Source organism: Psammomys obesus, unplaced genomic scaffold (genome assembly GCF_907164565.1).
Source record: "Psammomys obesus unplaced genomic scaffold, mPsaObe1.curated_primary_1811, whole genome shotgun sequence".
In the NCBI taxonomy this organism is placed as follows: domain Eukaryota; kingdom Metazoa; phylum Chordata; class Mammalia; order Rodentia; family Muridae; genus Psammomys; species Psammomys obesus.
In genome coordinates, this window is record NW_026592118.1 from 42,859,567 (window position 1) to 42,878,025 (window position 18,459).

Below are 18,459 nucleotides of genomic sequence, written 5' to 3' on the forward strand. Positions count from 1 at the left end.
CCCCCCGTCATCATGGAAATGAAAATCAAAACGACCCTGAGATTCCATCTCACACCGATCAGAATGGCTAAGATCAAACACTAAAGTGACAACACATATTGGAGAGGATGTTGAAAAGGGGAACCCTCCTCCATTGCTGGTGGGAATGCAAACTTGTACAACCACTTTGGAAATCAATCTGGTGCTTTTTCAGACAATTAGAAATAATGCTACCTCAAGATCCAGCTATACTACTCCTAGGCATATATCCAAAATATGCTCAAGTATACAAGGACATTTGCTCAACCAGTATGCTGTCTTAAGTGTCTTTGCTTTTAACTTTTCTTTTTTTCAACCAGCAGAGGGCAGATATGAATGAGAAAAGAAATAAAAGGTCACAATTTGGCCTCAGTTCAAAGTGGTTAACTCTTCTTTCTAAGCCATGTACAAAGTAAGTTAGTTGATTTTCTCTTTTCAAAATAATCTAATAATAAAAATTAGGGTCTTACACGGGTATTTACCTTAATTTAAGCATTTAATAAAATTAGTACTTTGAATTAAATTACTGATTACATTTTTAAAGTAAATATTCTGTATATTTTGAAATAATTTGGTGAAATGTTCTCTCTTTGGACAGAATTAGACTTTTTTCTTTCATGATTTTGAATTCAATTATGGATAAGTTTAAGTGACTTCCCTTTTAGTATAGCCACTAGCTATATTCTGCAGTTTAATTAACAGAGTAATATATATCTTTAAAATAATTGAAGATAACTCAAATGCCACACAGTATTTTTTTCCTTTTTGGCAGTAAGTATTTCACAGGAAGGTTTAAGTTCTGTTGTAGAAATATATTGAAATGTTTTGTCTTGCAACTTTAAGTTTGTTTAATCAACAATAAAACATCATTTCCAGATCATTAGATGATGTGATAAATTACATCATCCAACAGTTCAGTCAAGCTTGCAAGTAAACATTTTCAATCAAAAGTGAAGGTGCAACATGTATTTTTCCCATTGCTTCCTCCTCCTCCTCCTCCTCCTCCTCCTCCTCCTCCTCTTCCTCCTCTTCTTCTTCTTCTTTTTCTTCTGCTTCTTCTTCATTGTTGTCTTCTTTTAAATTTGGGTATAAATAAGGTTCTGATGCTTGGGCTTAGAAAAGGTAGTGTGGAGTGAAGCACTCCATTGAGCAACAGGGGAAATTAGTCTATCACATTATTTTCTTAGAATGAATGCTTCCTGGTGTGTTAAACTGGAGTTGGATTTCTGATGTGAAATAAAACTGTGCTAGGGTAAGATATGATTGTCTTAACATCTGGGAATCAAGTGGATGAGAAAGACAAATTTTACCTTTGTTGAAGAAGGCTCTTGTTCTTAAAAGAGAATTTTAAAATATTGACTGGAAATAAATCTTCCCATCCTATTTACTGAAGACAAGCACATAGCTTGGGACACAGGTGTGAGCTTGAGGAGAGGAACTTGCGGACCGAGTGAACAGGAAATCCAGGTCAGGCAGACTGGTAGAGCTTTAGGCCCATGTGTCTCTCAGCTGTGTCTTTCTGTTGTACTTTGTCAGCATGCCTGGTTAGTCCACTCTCCCCTTTCCTAAAATACAATGTGATTTTTTTCTTTGTCTAAACCCAATGAAGACAGTGCCATACTTCTGTGTTTTTATTTTCAGATTTTTGAGTTTATGATTACACAAAAGTGTGCTATTTAGGAGAAACCATATCAAGGTTTGAGTTTTTCATTTTGTTAATATACAGTAAGACTCCCTTTATCTAGCGCATCTGACTGTTACTCCGGAGCCAACTATTGCTAAGCTGTGATGTCTAGCAACTTAGGTGTATTAAACATACATTTTAACGTATGTTACTTTCCACTTCAGGTAGGTTTATCCAGATGTAACCTCACCAGAAAGCCATCAGCTTTGCATGGCTTCCTTAGTAGGTATGTATGATTCTGAGGAACACAGTCCCAATATGTTTTGCTAGAACTGCCTCTCCTTCACCTTCTACAGCCCAGTTCACAAAGTCTGCTCCTTTCTGCTTATAAACTTTGAAGTTACATTTGCCATCCAGTGGCCCCTGTTTCTCAAGATTCTTTTTCAATGGTGTCTTTTCTTGAAGACACCCTAATTCTTAACTGGAACTGATCTTAGGTCTCAGTGACTGTCATGAATATTTGCACTTTGAGAATGGACTTCATCTTACTCTGTTTTACAGTAAGGTTATATTTGTTTTTCTTTCTATGCTGACTGTAAGCACCTACAGAACAAAAAATATGTCTTATTCCCAGAAATCAAAATGGTGCCCAGCAGGAAGCCCTGCACAGCCATTCTGCAAAGCCAGAATGATTAGCATTGTTTTTCAAAGATGCATTTAAAATTTTTATTTATTATTTATTACAATTTATTCACTTTATATCCCAACTGTGGTCCCCTCCCTCATCTTCTCTCAATCCTACCCTCCTTTCTGCTTCTCCCTCTATGTCCCTCCCCTAGTTCACTAATAGGATAGGTCCTCCTTCCCTTCCATCTGACCCTAGCCTATCAGTCTCATTAGGACTGGCTGCATTGTCTTCCTCTGAGGCCTGGCAAAGTTGCACCCCCTGGGAGGGGGGTGCTGATCAGAGTACCTGCCACTGAGTTCATGCCAGAGACAGCCCTTGCTCCCCTTACTAGGAAACCCACTTGGAGAATGAGTCTATGGGCTACATCTGAGCAGGGGTTTTAGGTCCCTCCATGCATGGTCCTTGATTGGGCTATCAGTCTCTGCAGGGTCCCCAAGGCCCAGGTATTTTTTGGCTCTGTATGTCTCTTTTTGGAGCTCCTGTCTCCTCCAGGTCTTTCTATCTCCCTCTTCTCTCATAAAATTCCATGCACTCTGCCCAAAACCTTTTTGTTTTTAGGCCTTCAGAAGAAAGAAATTCATGGTCACAAAATTATGAATTTTAAATGTCACAGCTAACAAATGGATACTATGAAAACATAAATACGCATAGTAGTCCCCAAAGTACTTGTGATATTCATGAAACAATAATAGACCTTCTAATAATACTAAACAGTGTCTCCATGTAATTGGTGGTGAGGCTTGGATAAAAGGGCCTTCCAGACTCTGTGAGGGGCCATCGTGCACTGATGAACACTTGATTCCTGTTATTTGGTGAGAGTTAAACTTAAAGGTATATCAGAAAATTGCTGTATGTAAATATTAGGCATTAACCCCTATTTTTCAATGTGACCATACTGCAATTCATGAATAAGGCTAAAAGTTAACATTAAAGTCTAGCTTCAAATCTGAATTTTAGTTTTAAGTTATTCTTCGTTAACAAGCCATAGAGCTACATATTGAGGAAAAAAAAGCTCATTTTTTACCCTTTCAACTATGTAATGTGAAACACATGAGCAGATGAATTGTATTTTCTGTGACTCATCTTCTGAGTAGTAAACGGATTAATGCTATATAAGATTTTAAATTATTTATCTGTCAGAAATAGCTTATGGGTGAAAAAAACAAATTCCTATACTTTAGACTATTTGGGAAGCTAGAAAGATGTTTTAGCAGTCGAAGCACATGCTGCTCTTGCAGAGGACCTGAGATTGCTTCCCAGCACCCATGTCTTGAGGATTACAACCATTTGTTGACTCTAGTTCTAGGGAATAAAGTGTCTTCTTCTGTCCTCTACGGGCTTTGCTCTTCCATGTACAAGTCCCCACACAGACATAAGCATATATGCATAATTAATTAAAAATAATAAAATATTTAAAAATATTTGGTAATCATTTTCATAAGGGTGAAAACTGATATCAGTATTCAATCATTATTTGTCATTTATGGTTTACAAAAGTAAATTTGCCGAGGAAATGTGGCTATCTGCTGAAATATATAGCAGAAGTACATAGATTATGTGTCTCTGTGACTCTCCTTTAGCATACTGAAACCAGGCACTGCTGGAAATAACAAAACAATTATCATTTTTCCCAGAAGTATACACGTGTAGTTGCTTTCCTGATATAACCTCTTTTCCTTAGACTAATAGAATTATGTGCTTCAGACCATACTTTATTTGGACCCACCCAGCTGTATTGGTGTGTTTCCCACTACTCTAACAAAATATCTGAGAAACTTACCAAGAAAAGTAATTATTATTGGCTCATGGTTCAAGAACACAGATTCTTGTCAACCTGTGTCTGAAGTGCCACATTGGTTCAAGGTATTAACATGGCAGGAAGCACAGAACCTATGAATGTTTTTATTCTTTAAGCATAGTCTCTCTGTGTCTCTCTCCTTATAAAGTCACTAGTATTAAATAGTGGCATTCCATCTTGATATCCTATCTAACTGCAACCACCCCTTAAAGTTCTACCTATCACCATATTCCGATTATATGATATACCCTTAATACCATTACAATGAGGATTGGATTTCAATACATGAATATGTAAGGGATATATTCAAATCATGTCTAAACCATCATAAATAGCAGTGTTCATAAATTATAATGAAAAGAAGAAAAAATTAATTTTTGGTTACTTGTAATTCAGCAGGAAAAATATGGCTATTTAAACCCTAATTAGCAACCATTTCTTCTTTTTAAGGGAGCAGAGCAAGGGTAGACTTGGACTTAAAGCCAGAGAGTGGTAAAAGTGAATTAATTTATGGCAAGTACAGGTATTTTCTAGTTTCACTGCTAAGACATGGATGATGAGGCATGTGAAAAACTGAAAGACTGTTATTTCTCAAGTTTATTAACTTGTTATCTATATTTGTTAAGATTTATTATGTATTAAAACATTTAAAACTCATATGAACATTAAAATTTTTTCTTTGACTAGAATCAGTTGAACTATGAATCAGTTAAATAATTCAGACATATACCTCTGTCATATTCTCATTTTTCACCTAACTAATTAAAAGCTTTTTGAGACAGGGTTTCACTTTGTAGCTGTGATTGGCCTTGGAACTTGGTATGTAGACCAGGCTGGCCTCAAACTTACAAAGACCTGCCTATTTCTGCCTCCTGAATGCTGAGATTAAAGATATACATTCCACCTCTGTCTAAATATATTTAAATTTATCAAAACTAAAAGCCATTTTCATAGCATAAAAATATTTTTAAGTAAAATACATAATTTAAAATTTTAAGTACTAGGGTGGTTTAGACATAGGACAACTGAGTATTAATAAGCGAATGTTATCAGCATAGGAACCAATTGAAAGAGATAAGTGTAGTTTTAAAAGGCCCTAGGACAAATGACAAAAGGACAATTTATATACACAGAAACATGCCTGGACGATTGCTCCCAAAGTGACTAGTACTTTCCACGTGACTGGATGTACTATGTGGTCAACAAGGCACTGTTTCTATAAAAATCCTGTTAATTATTTGTGAAACAAACCACATAATTCAACCATGTCAAAAGTGAATTTAAATGCCACTTATTTTTAAAAGACCATAAATTTCAACATTTCTTTGCAATGTAACAAAATAAAACAGCATTCAATATGCATCCATATTTAGTCAGATTTATCCATATTTAGATAACTATTATACTTAGAATTTCATATGCAAGCCAACACAGTTTATTACCTTTCACTCTCAGGGTTTATGCTCGACTCTTTCTGTCAGCCGTGACTTGAGCTCTGGTATTCACAGAGCTGACCTATCAGGCAGGCTTCTTAGGATTGTGGGAAGGGTATCTCCTTCCTTCTTCTCCTTTTGTTCAGTAATGTGGACCTCATGGGACTCAACTACATCATTCCCTTTGCTAAGTGTCAAAAGTATGTAAACCAAAGAAGCCAAATAAATTTTCTATTTTAATTTCTTTCACAGGTGATATAAAGTCACAAATCAGTCTCTCTGTCTGTCTTTGGTTTAAGGTCTCTTGGTAAAAAAAAAATTTCCAGTGGTTGTAGTTCACCAAATCAATGTATTTTACTCTATAACCATATCATTGAAAAAGAAAAAAGAAAAAAGGTCACAGGATGGATTAGACCTAATGCAACATTATCTGTATTAGATGTGTGGTTATAAATGGGTTTATTAAATACTCTTATTTTTCTCAATATTAAATATAATGACAATTAAGGGAATGACTGTACCAAAACTACAAAAATGCCCTAGCATATTAAAGAATTAACAAAATTCAATTTCCTGCTTTTAGCTTATGCTGACTTTGTTTCAAATTGAAAAATAAGACAGGAATATAGTTGCACGTTCTATGATTTGGTGACTGAAAATACCAGTTGGTCCTTAAAGAACAGGGTTTTATTTTTAAAGTACAATTCCTAAACCATATTCAAACAATTATAGTCAAAATCCTTACTGTACAGCACAAATTATTTTCAAAGTACATTTTTGTGAGTGGAATATGATACTTCTTCATTAGTTTGCAGTAATCCTTTGTAAACATTTAAAGGTGAAAATAATGGCAAATAGGTGAATGAAGAGAAGGAGTGGAGAATGGAAAGAAAATTATAAAGCAAGAATGCAGTTATTTAAGTAAAGTGTTTTCCTGGAATTAAAATAAACAATAACACTGTAAACATTTAATTCAGTGTTTCTAGAATCCAAATCTAGACTACACAACACAGTGTGAGTGGACATTTGTCTTACTACTTTGCAGCCAAACTCCTTCTTCATAGTGAGAGGCAGTCCTGATTTATGAGTTCCATGTTTTAATAATGACTACAAACTAAATAACTATAAGCTACTCTGCTTTGTGGGTATTTTTACTATTTCTTTACCATTGGGAAGAGAGATTTTTCAAGGTTACAGAATTTGAAGTCAGTTATCTGACTTAAATAGTCCATGCCTAAGCCTACACCCTATGGTCACTTTTGCAATGGAAAATAATTGATTGAGAAAAATAAATAAGCACAAAATTAATTTTGAAAAAACCCAAGATGAAATAAAAGGATCGTATTGGACTTGAGATATTGTTATTAAATGTTATTAAAGATTTAAATTGTCAATACTTGCTTGTTGCATAGAAAGATGTGCCAAAGGTTGCTAAAATATTTTAATTTCTTTAAATACAAATTTTAAGATTGTTTCAGACTTAACAAAAATGGTGACAATACTACAGCCACACCTAGTTTATCTGTGATTAACTTTTTCCATTAGTGTGCTACATTTGCTGTGACTAATAAAGTGATATGAATATATTTCGTATTAACTAACATCCATATTTAATTTTAATGTCTCAGTTTTACCTAATGACTCCCAGATCTTATTCAGGATTCCACATTGCATTTAGTCCTTATATCTTTTTGCATACTCTTGGATGTGATAATTACTCAAGAGTTTTTTTTTTATTCTTATGACCTTGATAATTTTGAAGTGTAGTTCAGATATCTTGTAGAATATAATATTTATTTGGATTTGTCTGTTTTTCTCATGATTATCCTTGAACTCTGGGGACTCGGGAGAAGACAGAGAAATAAAGTGCTGTTTTTATCATGTCCCATCATGGCTGTCAGGTTAACCTTTTGCTATTGATGTTACCCTGGATGACCTAGGTGAGGTGGTATTGTTGGATTCCTCCACTATAAAGTCATTCCCTTCACTTTTGCCACCGATACTGTATTCTTTGAAAGGAAGTCTTTTAAGTTGCCCATGCTTAAGGAAAGAGGAAGAAGTACCAACTTCTTCATAATAAAGTACCCAATTAATTGTTTGGAATTATCCATCAGAAGTTATTCTCATCCATTTATTTAATCATTGATTTATGTCACTATTGACTCATGAGTATTTATTGTACATTTTTTATTATAGTTAGATGCTACTTGATTTATTGCAAAATACTCTGGCTTTGGTAATTGAAAGGTTTTGTTTGTAATCTTGGTTCTCTTTGAGATACTCCTGGCATTGTGAATTTGTTTTTTTTTTTTTCCTCACTTCCTGACAAGAAAATATATTCTAGAGTCAATTTTCATGTTTCCTACCTCAGTAGTAAAAGAAGTAATGGTACTTTTTATTGGAGAATGATATTTGAAACTGTGATCAGGACACTATGATATACTCGTACCTACTGATAAGGTGTCATCGATTTTAGGCCCTTTAGCTGACAGGACAGGGAAGTGTGTGTGTGTGTGTGTGTGTGTCCACTACATGAACCAGTTAAATATAAGTTCATGATGTATCTTGAATTCTAATCTAATGACATAGGTCATTTTAATCTCTTCCTTTTGCTTATCTGTAACTTCCATTCCAACAGTGAGAAAAACTGGCTTCCACTACCCAATATCTACTGACTTCAGTTTTCATTTCCAGAATCTGTATTTAGTGGCTTCATTATCACCTGAAGTACTGACAGAGGGAGCCTTTTGAAGAGAATAATACCTATGTTGGTTGTCATCTCTCGAATTTTATAAGATTTACTCATTTCCAAAATCACTTTACCCTCACCCCAATCTTCTCTTACATGAAGTAAATTTCTACTTCTAACAATTTCTTTTGTTGTACTCTGCTTTGCATGCTGGGGTATTCCTCCTTCTATCTTCTAAATGATGCTTTTTAAACAGATGCATAGTGTTGTGTTGACATCAGTACAGACATACAGAATAGCTCTGCTGCTCTAAAGATTTTACAGCTGGAGCTTGTAAAGGCCAAAAGAGGACATTGGATTCCCTGGATCTGCAGTTACACAGAGGTGTGAGCTACCATGTGTATACCAGGAATTAAACCCAGGTCTCCTAGATAAGCAGCAACTCCTCTTAACTGCTCAGCCATCTCTGCAGGCTCCTGCATATATATTTTGAGACAGGATTTCACTTTGTTGCCCAGAATAACCATAATACAAACACAATATATTTTAGAAATGAGATGATTTAATGCTCGCTAGTTATATAGCTAAAGGAAAAGCATTTAAATTTATTGATTTTTAATTAATTAAATTAATTTATTATGTACATTTTAATGCATAAAAACACATTGTATATCAAAATAGTTACAGTTATTATAAGCTCTGAACATGTTTTGATTTGTATGAGAATACACTTAGGTAAATGAGTAAAGGCTATTGATTTTTCATCATTTTTTTTTCATTGTAATTTCCTTGAAAGCAAGTATGGTAAAAGTATAATAATCAAGTATGCTGTTTTTCTCCTTTTCAATTTTGGCTAGACAAATAGCTTCTAAAAGTTACTTGTTTTATTTTATGATAAATAATCAACAAGAAGAATTCTAAAAGACAGCAGAAATCATAGCCAAATCAGGTCTTGAAAGCATAGCAGTGCAATTGTAGCGGTGGCTAGGTCTATGGCTGGCGATGAGCCTGCAGCATGGGACTGGGTGTTCCACCATGGCTCTGGCACTCCTCCAGGGAGCTGTCAGTATCTGGGTTCCCACAGTGCTGAGCAGGAGGCAGGTCCAGAAAGGTTCAAGGTTTCTGTTCTCCATTAGAGTTGAAGGCATGCAGTTCACCTGACATAAGGGGGAGAATTCCTGCTCTGCTTCGGCGGAAGGAAGGGCTGTGCACTGACATAAGTTCCAGAACCTGCTATAGCTCTTCACATTCCTTCGCCCGCCTCTGAGATGAGTGAGGAGGGCCCAGGAACGTTTTAGAGAAACAGGACTGTGATACTTCTTTTTCTCAAAGCTTCTGGAGATTTTCTTTTTCTTTTTTTCTCTTCTTTTTTGTTTTGTTTTGTTTGTTTGTTTCTTTTTATATGAAAGGCTAAAAGTTGTTTCTATTTTATATTTAAAATTAAATAAGAATGAAATACAATAAAGATTAAGCACACCTTTTAAAAAAGAATAACTCATAATGAATGAGTATTGGTGGTGAAAGAATGTAGTTATATAAATGGTTTAAAGTTATCTGAGGGCAATGTTTTCCTACTCCCAACAGGGCATTTTTGTGACTGTATCAAATGGCTCTGGAGAAGATCTTATTTCCACACTAGTCCACAGATGGGGTAAGGATGCAGTCCAGGGGGTGGGAGAAAGGAGGGGAGATTTAGGGCTACTATAGATTTTGCAGGATTAGAAAGAATACATAATTACTGAAAAAGACACTGATGCTGACTGTTTACTTTGGGCTCTGGAAGCTAATGTTTGCTTTGTCCAAGTTTTAGTCAAACTTAGTCCTAAAGTATTAGAAATTGCAGCAGGGCCTGCCTTTTTTAATTAAATTTTTATTTTTTATATTAATTACAGTTTATTTACTTTGTATCCCATCTGTAGCCCCCTCCTGCAATCCCTTCCAATCCTACCCTCCCTCACTCATCTCCTCCCTGCCCCTCTCCAAGTACATGGATAGGAGAGGTCCTCCTCCTCTTCCATCTGACCCTAGCTTATCAGTTCTTATCAGGACTGGCTGCATTGTCCTCCTTTGTGGCCTAGCAAAGCTGCTTCTCCCTCAGGAGCAGGGGGAGAGGTCAAAGAGCCAGCCACTGAGTTCAAGTCAGAGACAGTCCCTGTTCCCCTTATTAGGAGAACCCACTTGGATACTGAGCTGCCATGGGCTACATCTAAGCAGGGGTTCTAGGATATATCCATACATGGTCCTTGTTTGGAGAAACGGTCTCAGAAAAGACCCCTGTGCCCAGATATATTTGGTCCTTGTAGAGCTCCTGTCCTCTCCAGGTCTTACTAGCTCCCCCTTCTTTCATATGATACCCTGCACTCTGCCCAAGGTTTGGTTATGAGTCTCTGCATCTGCTTTGATACACTGCTAGGTAGAGTCTTTCAGAGGCCCTCTATGGTAGGCTTCTGTCCTGTTACTTGTTTTCTCCTATTTCTAATGTCCATCCCATTTGTCTTTCTAAGTGAGGATTGATCATCTTACCCAGGGTCCTCCTTCTCGTTTAGCTTCTTTAGGTATACAGATTTTAGTATGTTTATCCTATCTTTAATGAGAACTGTTCCATGCATAAAGAAGATCTTGCTGCTATATATTTTTGTGCCCTATTTTTTACTCTAAATATCACAGATGGAGAAACGGGCTTTATGTATGCGAATGAAGAGCAGAAGAGGGCCATGGGTTGGCTAGGCTTTATAGATAGGCTGCAATTAGCAAGTTTCTTGGAGAGATCATGCTCCATTTGCTAAGACTTTCAAGCTTTTCATCAAAACTCAGTTCTATCTTCTTCTTATAGGTCCAGTATACACTTATAAGTGAGTACATACCGTGTGTGTCTTTCTGTTTCTGGGATACCTCACTCAGGATAATCTTTTCTAGATCCAACCATTTGCCTGCAAATTTCATGATTTCCTTGTTTTTAATTGCTGAGTAGTATTCCATTGTGTAAATGTACCACAATTTCTGTATCTAGTCCTCTGTTGATGGACATCTGGGTTGTTTCTAGGTTCTGGCTATTACGAATAAAGCTGCTATGAACATGGTTGAGCAAATGTCCTTGTGTGCTTGAGCATTTTTTGGATATATTTATCACCCTGCACAAAACTAAAGTCCAAGTGGATCAAAGACCTCAACATAAAACCAGTCACACTAAATCGTTTAGAAGAAGAAGTGGGGAAGAGCCTAGAACTCATTGGCACAGGATACAACTTCCTGAACAGAACACCAATGGCACAGGCTCCAAGAGCAACAATCAATAAATGGGACGTCATGATGCTGAAAAGCTTTTGTAAAGCAAAAGACACTGTCGTCAAAAGAAAACAACAGTTTACAGCCTGGGAAAGAATCTTCACCAACTCTATATCTGACAGAGGGCTAATATCCAGAATATATAAAGAACTAAAGAAGTTAAAAGCAACAAATCAAGCAATCCGATTAAAAAATGGAGTACAGAGCTAAACAGAGAATTCTCTGTAGCGGAATATAGAATGGCAGAGAAACACTTAACGAAATGCTCAACGTCTTTAGCCATCAGGGAGATGCAAATCAAAACAACCCTGAGATTTCACCTTACACCCATCAGAATGGCTAAGATCAAAACTCAAGTGACAACACATGCTGGAGAGGTTGTGGATAAAGGGGAACTCTTCTGTATTGCTGGTGGGAATGCGAACTTGTACAACCACTTTGGAAATTAATCTGGTGCTTTCTCAAACAAGTAGGAATAGTGCTACCTCAAGATCCAGGGCCTGCCGTTTTTATTCCATCTCCAAGAAGACTAGTAGCTAACAGGCTTTCCAAAAACACTGGTGGAATTAGTCAGAAAGTTTCCTTATTCAGGGGATGCTTTTCTTTGTTTTGGAAAAAAAAAACTTTAGAAATCTATTTAATATTATAAAGTACGTCCATCCATGCCCTTTTCTATGTTTATGCACTGGTTTATATGCAGTGTAATATGTTGTCTTTCACATCTTGGAGTACAGATAAGGTTCCTTAGCCTCAATACATTTTGAATATTGGAGTTATCAAAAGACCCAGAAGTCCTTTTAAAGGTACATTCTCTACTCCACCTGCCCACAACCAGGATTTTCTTGTTACAGTGTCATAATCTCATTTCCACATGTCAGAGATGACTGGAGTCTGACCAGTCTAGCCTGTTTCTGCTGTTGGAGCTTCTGTCACAACATCTTGTCTGATGAAAATGGTTCTTGGGCATGTTGGGAAGAGCTTCCGTGAGAAAAGGAAGGAGATGAGAGGATAATGGGGTTGGGCATGAAAATAACAAAAATTCATCATTTAAATGTATGAAATTGTCACTGAAGAAAAGAAAAGAAGCCCTCTCAGTTTTTGCTTCCTCTGTCACCTTATTTGGAGTAGACTCCCATATAGATCTCAGCAGGCGGTCTTATTCCCACTGTTAGTGTCTGGCAGTACTACATTGTACATGGATCCCCAAAGTATTCTCCCAAGCCTTCCTAGAACCTCAAGCTATGTGGGAAAAGCCAAGCCTCTACCTTAGCTCAAAGTCAAAAACGTCCCGTTTCCTACCATGCAGAAGACACTACCTTGACACCCTCCCTCTAATGGTAGAATGTCTTCTCCCTTGGTAGTTTTGATATCTCATTCTGAGCACTTAAAGAAGAGTCATCTGAAAACTCAAATGAATACCAACTACAGTGAACCTCAGAAGAAACAGAGGAGACAATCTTCATAAAGCCACAGGAAAGACTTTGTTCTGCTTTTGTTTCTTCCCTTTTTCCATCCTGGATTCTGTCAGTTTTCTATCCATGAACTAACTGGGTTCACTCAATGAAGTCCAAAAAAAAAGAAGAGAAACACTCCCTTTGTGATAAGTCCTTGTTTTTACCAACACAGAGGAGCAAGAGGAAAAGCCTGTACTCAGAGACTTACAGTTATTACTCACTGTCATCATAGTCAACAGTCTTTCCTGAGGCATATAATGACATCTATATAGCAAAAGATATGTACAACCTACAAGTATTTTGTTTTGCGAAGATGGTACCAAGCTAAATTTAGTTTTCATTCACTAATAATGGAATCTGTATTTGGAGGTTAAACTTTACAGTGATCAAATTTGTTTAGATGAAAAATGATGTAAATTCATCAACTTGATTTTTACTTCATTAGCATGATTATGCTTCCAGAAACAATGTAAACATTCATATGTCTTTAAATACAAGTTTTGTTCATAAAAGTGAGAACCCCAAATGGCTGCCACCGTTCTGTCACAATTGTTACTTGACAGCTGTACAAGCAAGAGGGAAGGAAGCCCCAGTTGGTGTCAGCTCCCACAATGCAGTGAGGCCCTAGTCACTGAGCTGGAGTGGCTTGACCTTTTGACCATTTGGATTAATCACCATAGCTGCTCCAATTACCACGAACCTGAAGATCAATAAAAACCTGCCACAGAGCCCTGAAATAACAATATCTTTCAGACTGTTTTTTTTTTCAGAACAGCTAAACCAAGAAAGAGAATTTAAGCCCATGAAATCCTAAAGTTTAGCCTTCCATACCAAAAATTATTTAATAGGTAACTGACCTTACATTTGGTCCTTCATATTCTTCCCTTATAAATTATAAATTAGTATAAAAATGAACATAAGGTGAATTTTAAGAAATTAGGTGGAGTTGTTGACTATGATGACAGTGAGTAATAACTGTAAGTCTCTGAGTACAGGCTTTTCTGTAAATAAGTTGGGAAGGAGTGTTTCTTTCCAGTTAAACATATATTGTCTTCTAGATACTAGACGGAGGACCATACACTGGACTTTGACAAACCAAGATTTTAAGAATTACTGTGAGTTCCCATGTGTGTTAATATTTCCATCAATTTATGTTTACTACATATAGTGAACATATATTAATATATATATTTTCTTTTTTTTCCAGAGCTGAGGACCGAACCAGGGCCTTGTGCTTGCTAGGCAAGTGCTCTACCACTGAGCTAAATCCCCAACCCCCACAATCTGTATTTTAAATTCACCCTGTTACCTGTTTTTTAATTTATTTTATTTCGTTGTAAATCACCCACTTAGAGGAGCATTAGAAATAAGTAAATCATCTGCAGTTCTGGTTACTACGCTTCTCTGACAAGCTAAATGTAACATGTAAATTCCACAGACCCTATGGAAAAAGTGTCATCATTTTTTATCTTGGAGTTCAAATTTATCAAACTGTTACTTTAATTCTGTAAGTAACATCTGGCTTTCAGCATGACACCACCAATGCAAATTCAACTTGCTGTTACGAATTCTCTTGTTTATAGAAAAGCTTCAGTGGGAAATTAAGAGAATGACTATAAATAATAGAACATGATCAAAACTTTAGGAATTCACAGAAGATTTATTAGCTTCTATCTTCATGACAAAGTTGTGTTCTGAATATTCTTTGCACTTGTTCCAGCTCATTAGTAACATTAATAACATCCCTGTTTTGCATAGCTGGAGGATCTTTTAGACTTTCTGTCTAAGGACCTACCTTTAAAATTCAGGATACCAAACTTCATCTGGTCCCAGTTGTTAAAAATATACTACTGTTGATTAACTGAAATCAGAAGAACCTAAAAACAACTGAAAAAAAGTCTTCAGTTTTCAGAGGTCAAAAGTGTGTCTATAAAATGTAGCTATGCATACAAATCAAAATTCTCTTACCTTTGTAAGAGGATTTACTCATTTTCCTGACAGTTTTATCCAGCCAAATAACATCAAAAGGAGTAGGATCCCAAAATTCCTGAGAACTCTGAGAGCCTTCAGAAGCCTAGCTGTCTGCAGTATTTTGTTTTGTTTTGTAAGTTAACTTGAATTTCTGATGCATAACCACTACACATAAAGATAATTTTACACATCTCTTGAATGCTTATAAGGTTGCAAGTCCTTTACATCTGTGTATCATATTTAATGTATTTCATCCAGTAGTTCTCAACTAAGGGCCTATTTTTAGCTCTTTCCTCCAGATATCTGGTGATCTTTTGAGATGGTGTTTTTCACAGCTTGAGGTGTATGGACTGGTTCTCATAACACCTTTGGGTAGAGGGTAGAGATGCTATCAGACATCCTAGACTAACACACAGACCAGTTTCACATCCAAGAATAATTCAACTACATGTATAGTGGCACGGAGATAAGAGACCTTTCTTTCCTAATCCACTAAATAAATATTCTAGTTGGTGGAAGAGATTAATCTCATTTTTAGGGACAAGAAACTTTTCTTAAGAGGTGCTTGCCTTTAATCCCAGCAATTTGGAGACAGAGGCAGGTGGACCTCTGTAGTTCCCGGACAGCCTGGGCTACGCAGAGAAAGTCTGTCTCACAAACAAAACATAACGAAAAACATCCCAACACTTGGGAGGCAGAGCAGGTGGACCTCTCTGAGATCCAGATCAGCCAGGGCTACAAAGAGAAATCCTGTCTCAAAAAAACAAAAAACAAAACAAAGAAAGTAGAATTATCTAAAGTCACACAGCTAAGTAATTGGTGGCACCAGGTTTAGGTTTCAAACTTAGTTTTTGTTGCCTTAAAGCTGAAGTGACCTTTATATATTTTGGTACAGTTTCCAGAGAAAAATTGATAACTATGAGTAAGTTCTGGATTTTGATGGAGATACTGTCTTATTCAGCATATCAACCATATCATCAGGCTTCTATTCCCCAAAGCGTAACAGTAGCTATTCATACTTGAGTAGCTTCAGACTTCCTCTTTAGGATGTCACTTCATCTATTAGATCAGTAACTACAAAAAAATAAAAATAAAATAAAAAATATTGTTTGGTTGTCCTTGCTGAATTATTTCAAAGGAATGAGTTAAAACAAAAATATATTATTTCTATCTCCAAGCAGGGTGTCTGGAAGAGTTTTGTGTGTACACTAGACATGTGTATGTGTGCCTGAGTGTTTATACAGAGATTTGTCAGAAAATATGAAATGTTGGAAGCAGAAAAGATGACCAATGGGCCTGTGTACCAGGGCATCGAGAATTTTGGTTTCTTTAAGAAACCAGATGTGTTACGTGTGTGTTTTTGTTTTAATCCCAGGTGTAAGGTAAGAGGCTGTTTCACAGCAGGTGATTATGATTTGCCTCATGCACTAGCATGGGGGCATGAATTTTGCTAGCTGCAGATAGTTTATATTTGGAATTCTGGGGACTCTGCAGAGAGTATAAATGGGAGAGCACCAAGAGGGCCTACAAAGTCTGCTGTTGTCTCTGCTCCTGGTTGCAGTTGTCAAGTGGCCATGAGCAATGAGATGTGAAGAGGTTGGAAATACCCTGATAGTGAAGATTGGACTTGCCCCCAAGGAACTCAATGCCCATAATCAGCAGGAAGTAATCTAAAGAGGTCTTAGCCCCCTTTCCCTCTAACTTTCTTTCCCTTCTACCTAGTATTGGGGGTTGCAAGGAATTAGGATGGACTAAGGGTTCTATTGGTGATAGATATAAGAACCTAATAAAATAGCTAAAAAATACATCCACGGGGTACCTCTTATCACCTTAAAACAGCTTTGTAAGACTGTGATATATATATATATATTTGTATTGTGTGATCTTTGTGTCAAAGTGTGGAAGAGCTGTGACTTCCCCTACCTTTGATACGTTTTTAAGGATTGCCGTTCTGTGTGAAGCTGATGAAGCCTGTCTTTACTCTTTGGGGAGCTTCTCTTCTAATGAAGGGACTTTTTCTTCATTCTACTTGTCTAGATTTCAAGCATCCATGATTGCTACCTACATATGACAAAGCTCTCTCAGGAAAGATTCAGATATACTCAAATTAAGTTGAATATTATGGATCAGAGTGAGAGGTAGTCTGAGTACACTCTTATGACCTCTACAGGGGAGAACTTTAGTCATTTTCTAGGACATGGAGAAGCATATGACAGGAAGCATATACTGTTAATGTCATTTGAAGGAAGCACCTAGCATACTGCTGAGCATATAGTAGGTGCCAAATAGGGTTTTGTTTTCTCCTCTTTCCTTTCATCTGGTATTCCTACTTGATTCCTTCCTTTCTTCCTCCTGTAGTCCTCCCTTCTTAGGAAACTTTTAAAAGTATGATACAAGAGTAATCATTACTTATCTGTATTGTCGATCAGCTCTTCCTAAAATGCCAGTCAATCTGGCAGATGAATGTCTGATTATTAAGTCCCAGGCTCAGGCAAAGACTACTTAGCTTCAAATTCTATTTTCCTCTTTCATTATTACTGACTGATCGCACTATGGATATGACCAAAGACTTGGTACAAGCTATGTAATGCTCTTCCCTGAGCTGCATCACTAGCCACCTCTGTTATTATCAGTCATACAACATGATTTATAAATTACTAAACCTTTGTTCCTCAGGTTACTCGCCTGCAGTGCATGATCCTAGCTATATTCTCATGAACATGTCCTATGAGTTAAAAGAGGTGAATCACACTGTGTGCTTGTAATTGACTCAGGGAAGTGTCTAATGAATGTAAGCTATAATAATGTTATAGAATGAGATGAGCTGGCATTTCAGTATCTTAAAGAAAACTGTCATTATATCTTACTATATATGAGCACTTACTTTGTGCTCATCTTGATCTGCTGATTTTCTTTAAAATTCTCATTTAGAGTTTCAGTCAAAATCTTACTAGATATGAACATTTTTTCCTGATGCATTTTTTAATCTATATTAGGTATGTACATAGATACAGATTCTGTATATCATATATCAATTATGTCATTTGGACATATCTGTTTTGTTAAAATCTTCTGCCCAAACAAGTTTGGGCTCTGATGTTTTATAATAAAAATACAAAGTGTCCCTGTGCTCATGTATATGTACTCTTAGAATGGATTACGATGCTTGCCTGACATTTATTGAAGATGTATAACTGTAGTGGCTTCTTGGTTGGTAGTTTTCTGCTTTCCTGTCTTATTATTGAATAGGTGCATAAGGTTTTACTTCACGAAACTAATGTGAGGAGAAAGAGCCGGTGGTGACAGAGTGTGAATACGCGATGGGAGAGTTGATTAGACGTAATGCTTCCCACTGATGGGCCTGAATGTTGGGGATCACCTCTGAGTTTGAATCCAGCGACAAAGACACTTACTTGAATGCTTCATCACTGGAAATGGCATAATAGAAATTTTATATATATATATATATATATATATATATATATATATATATATATAT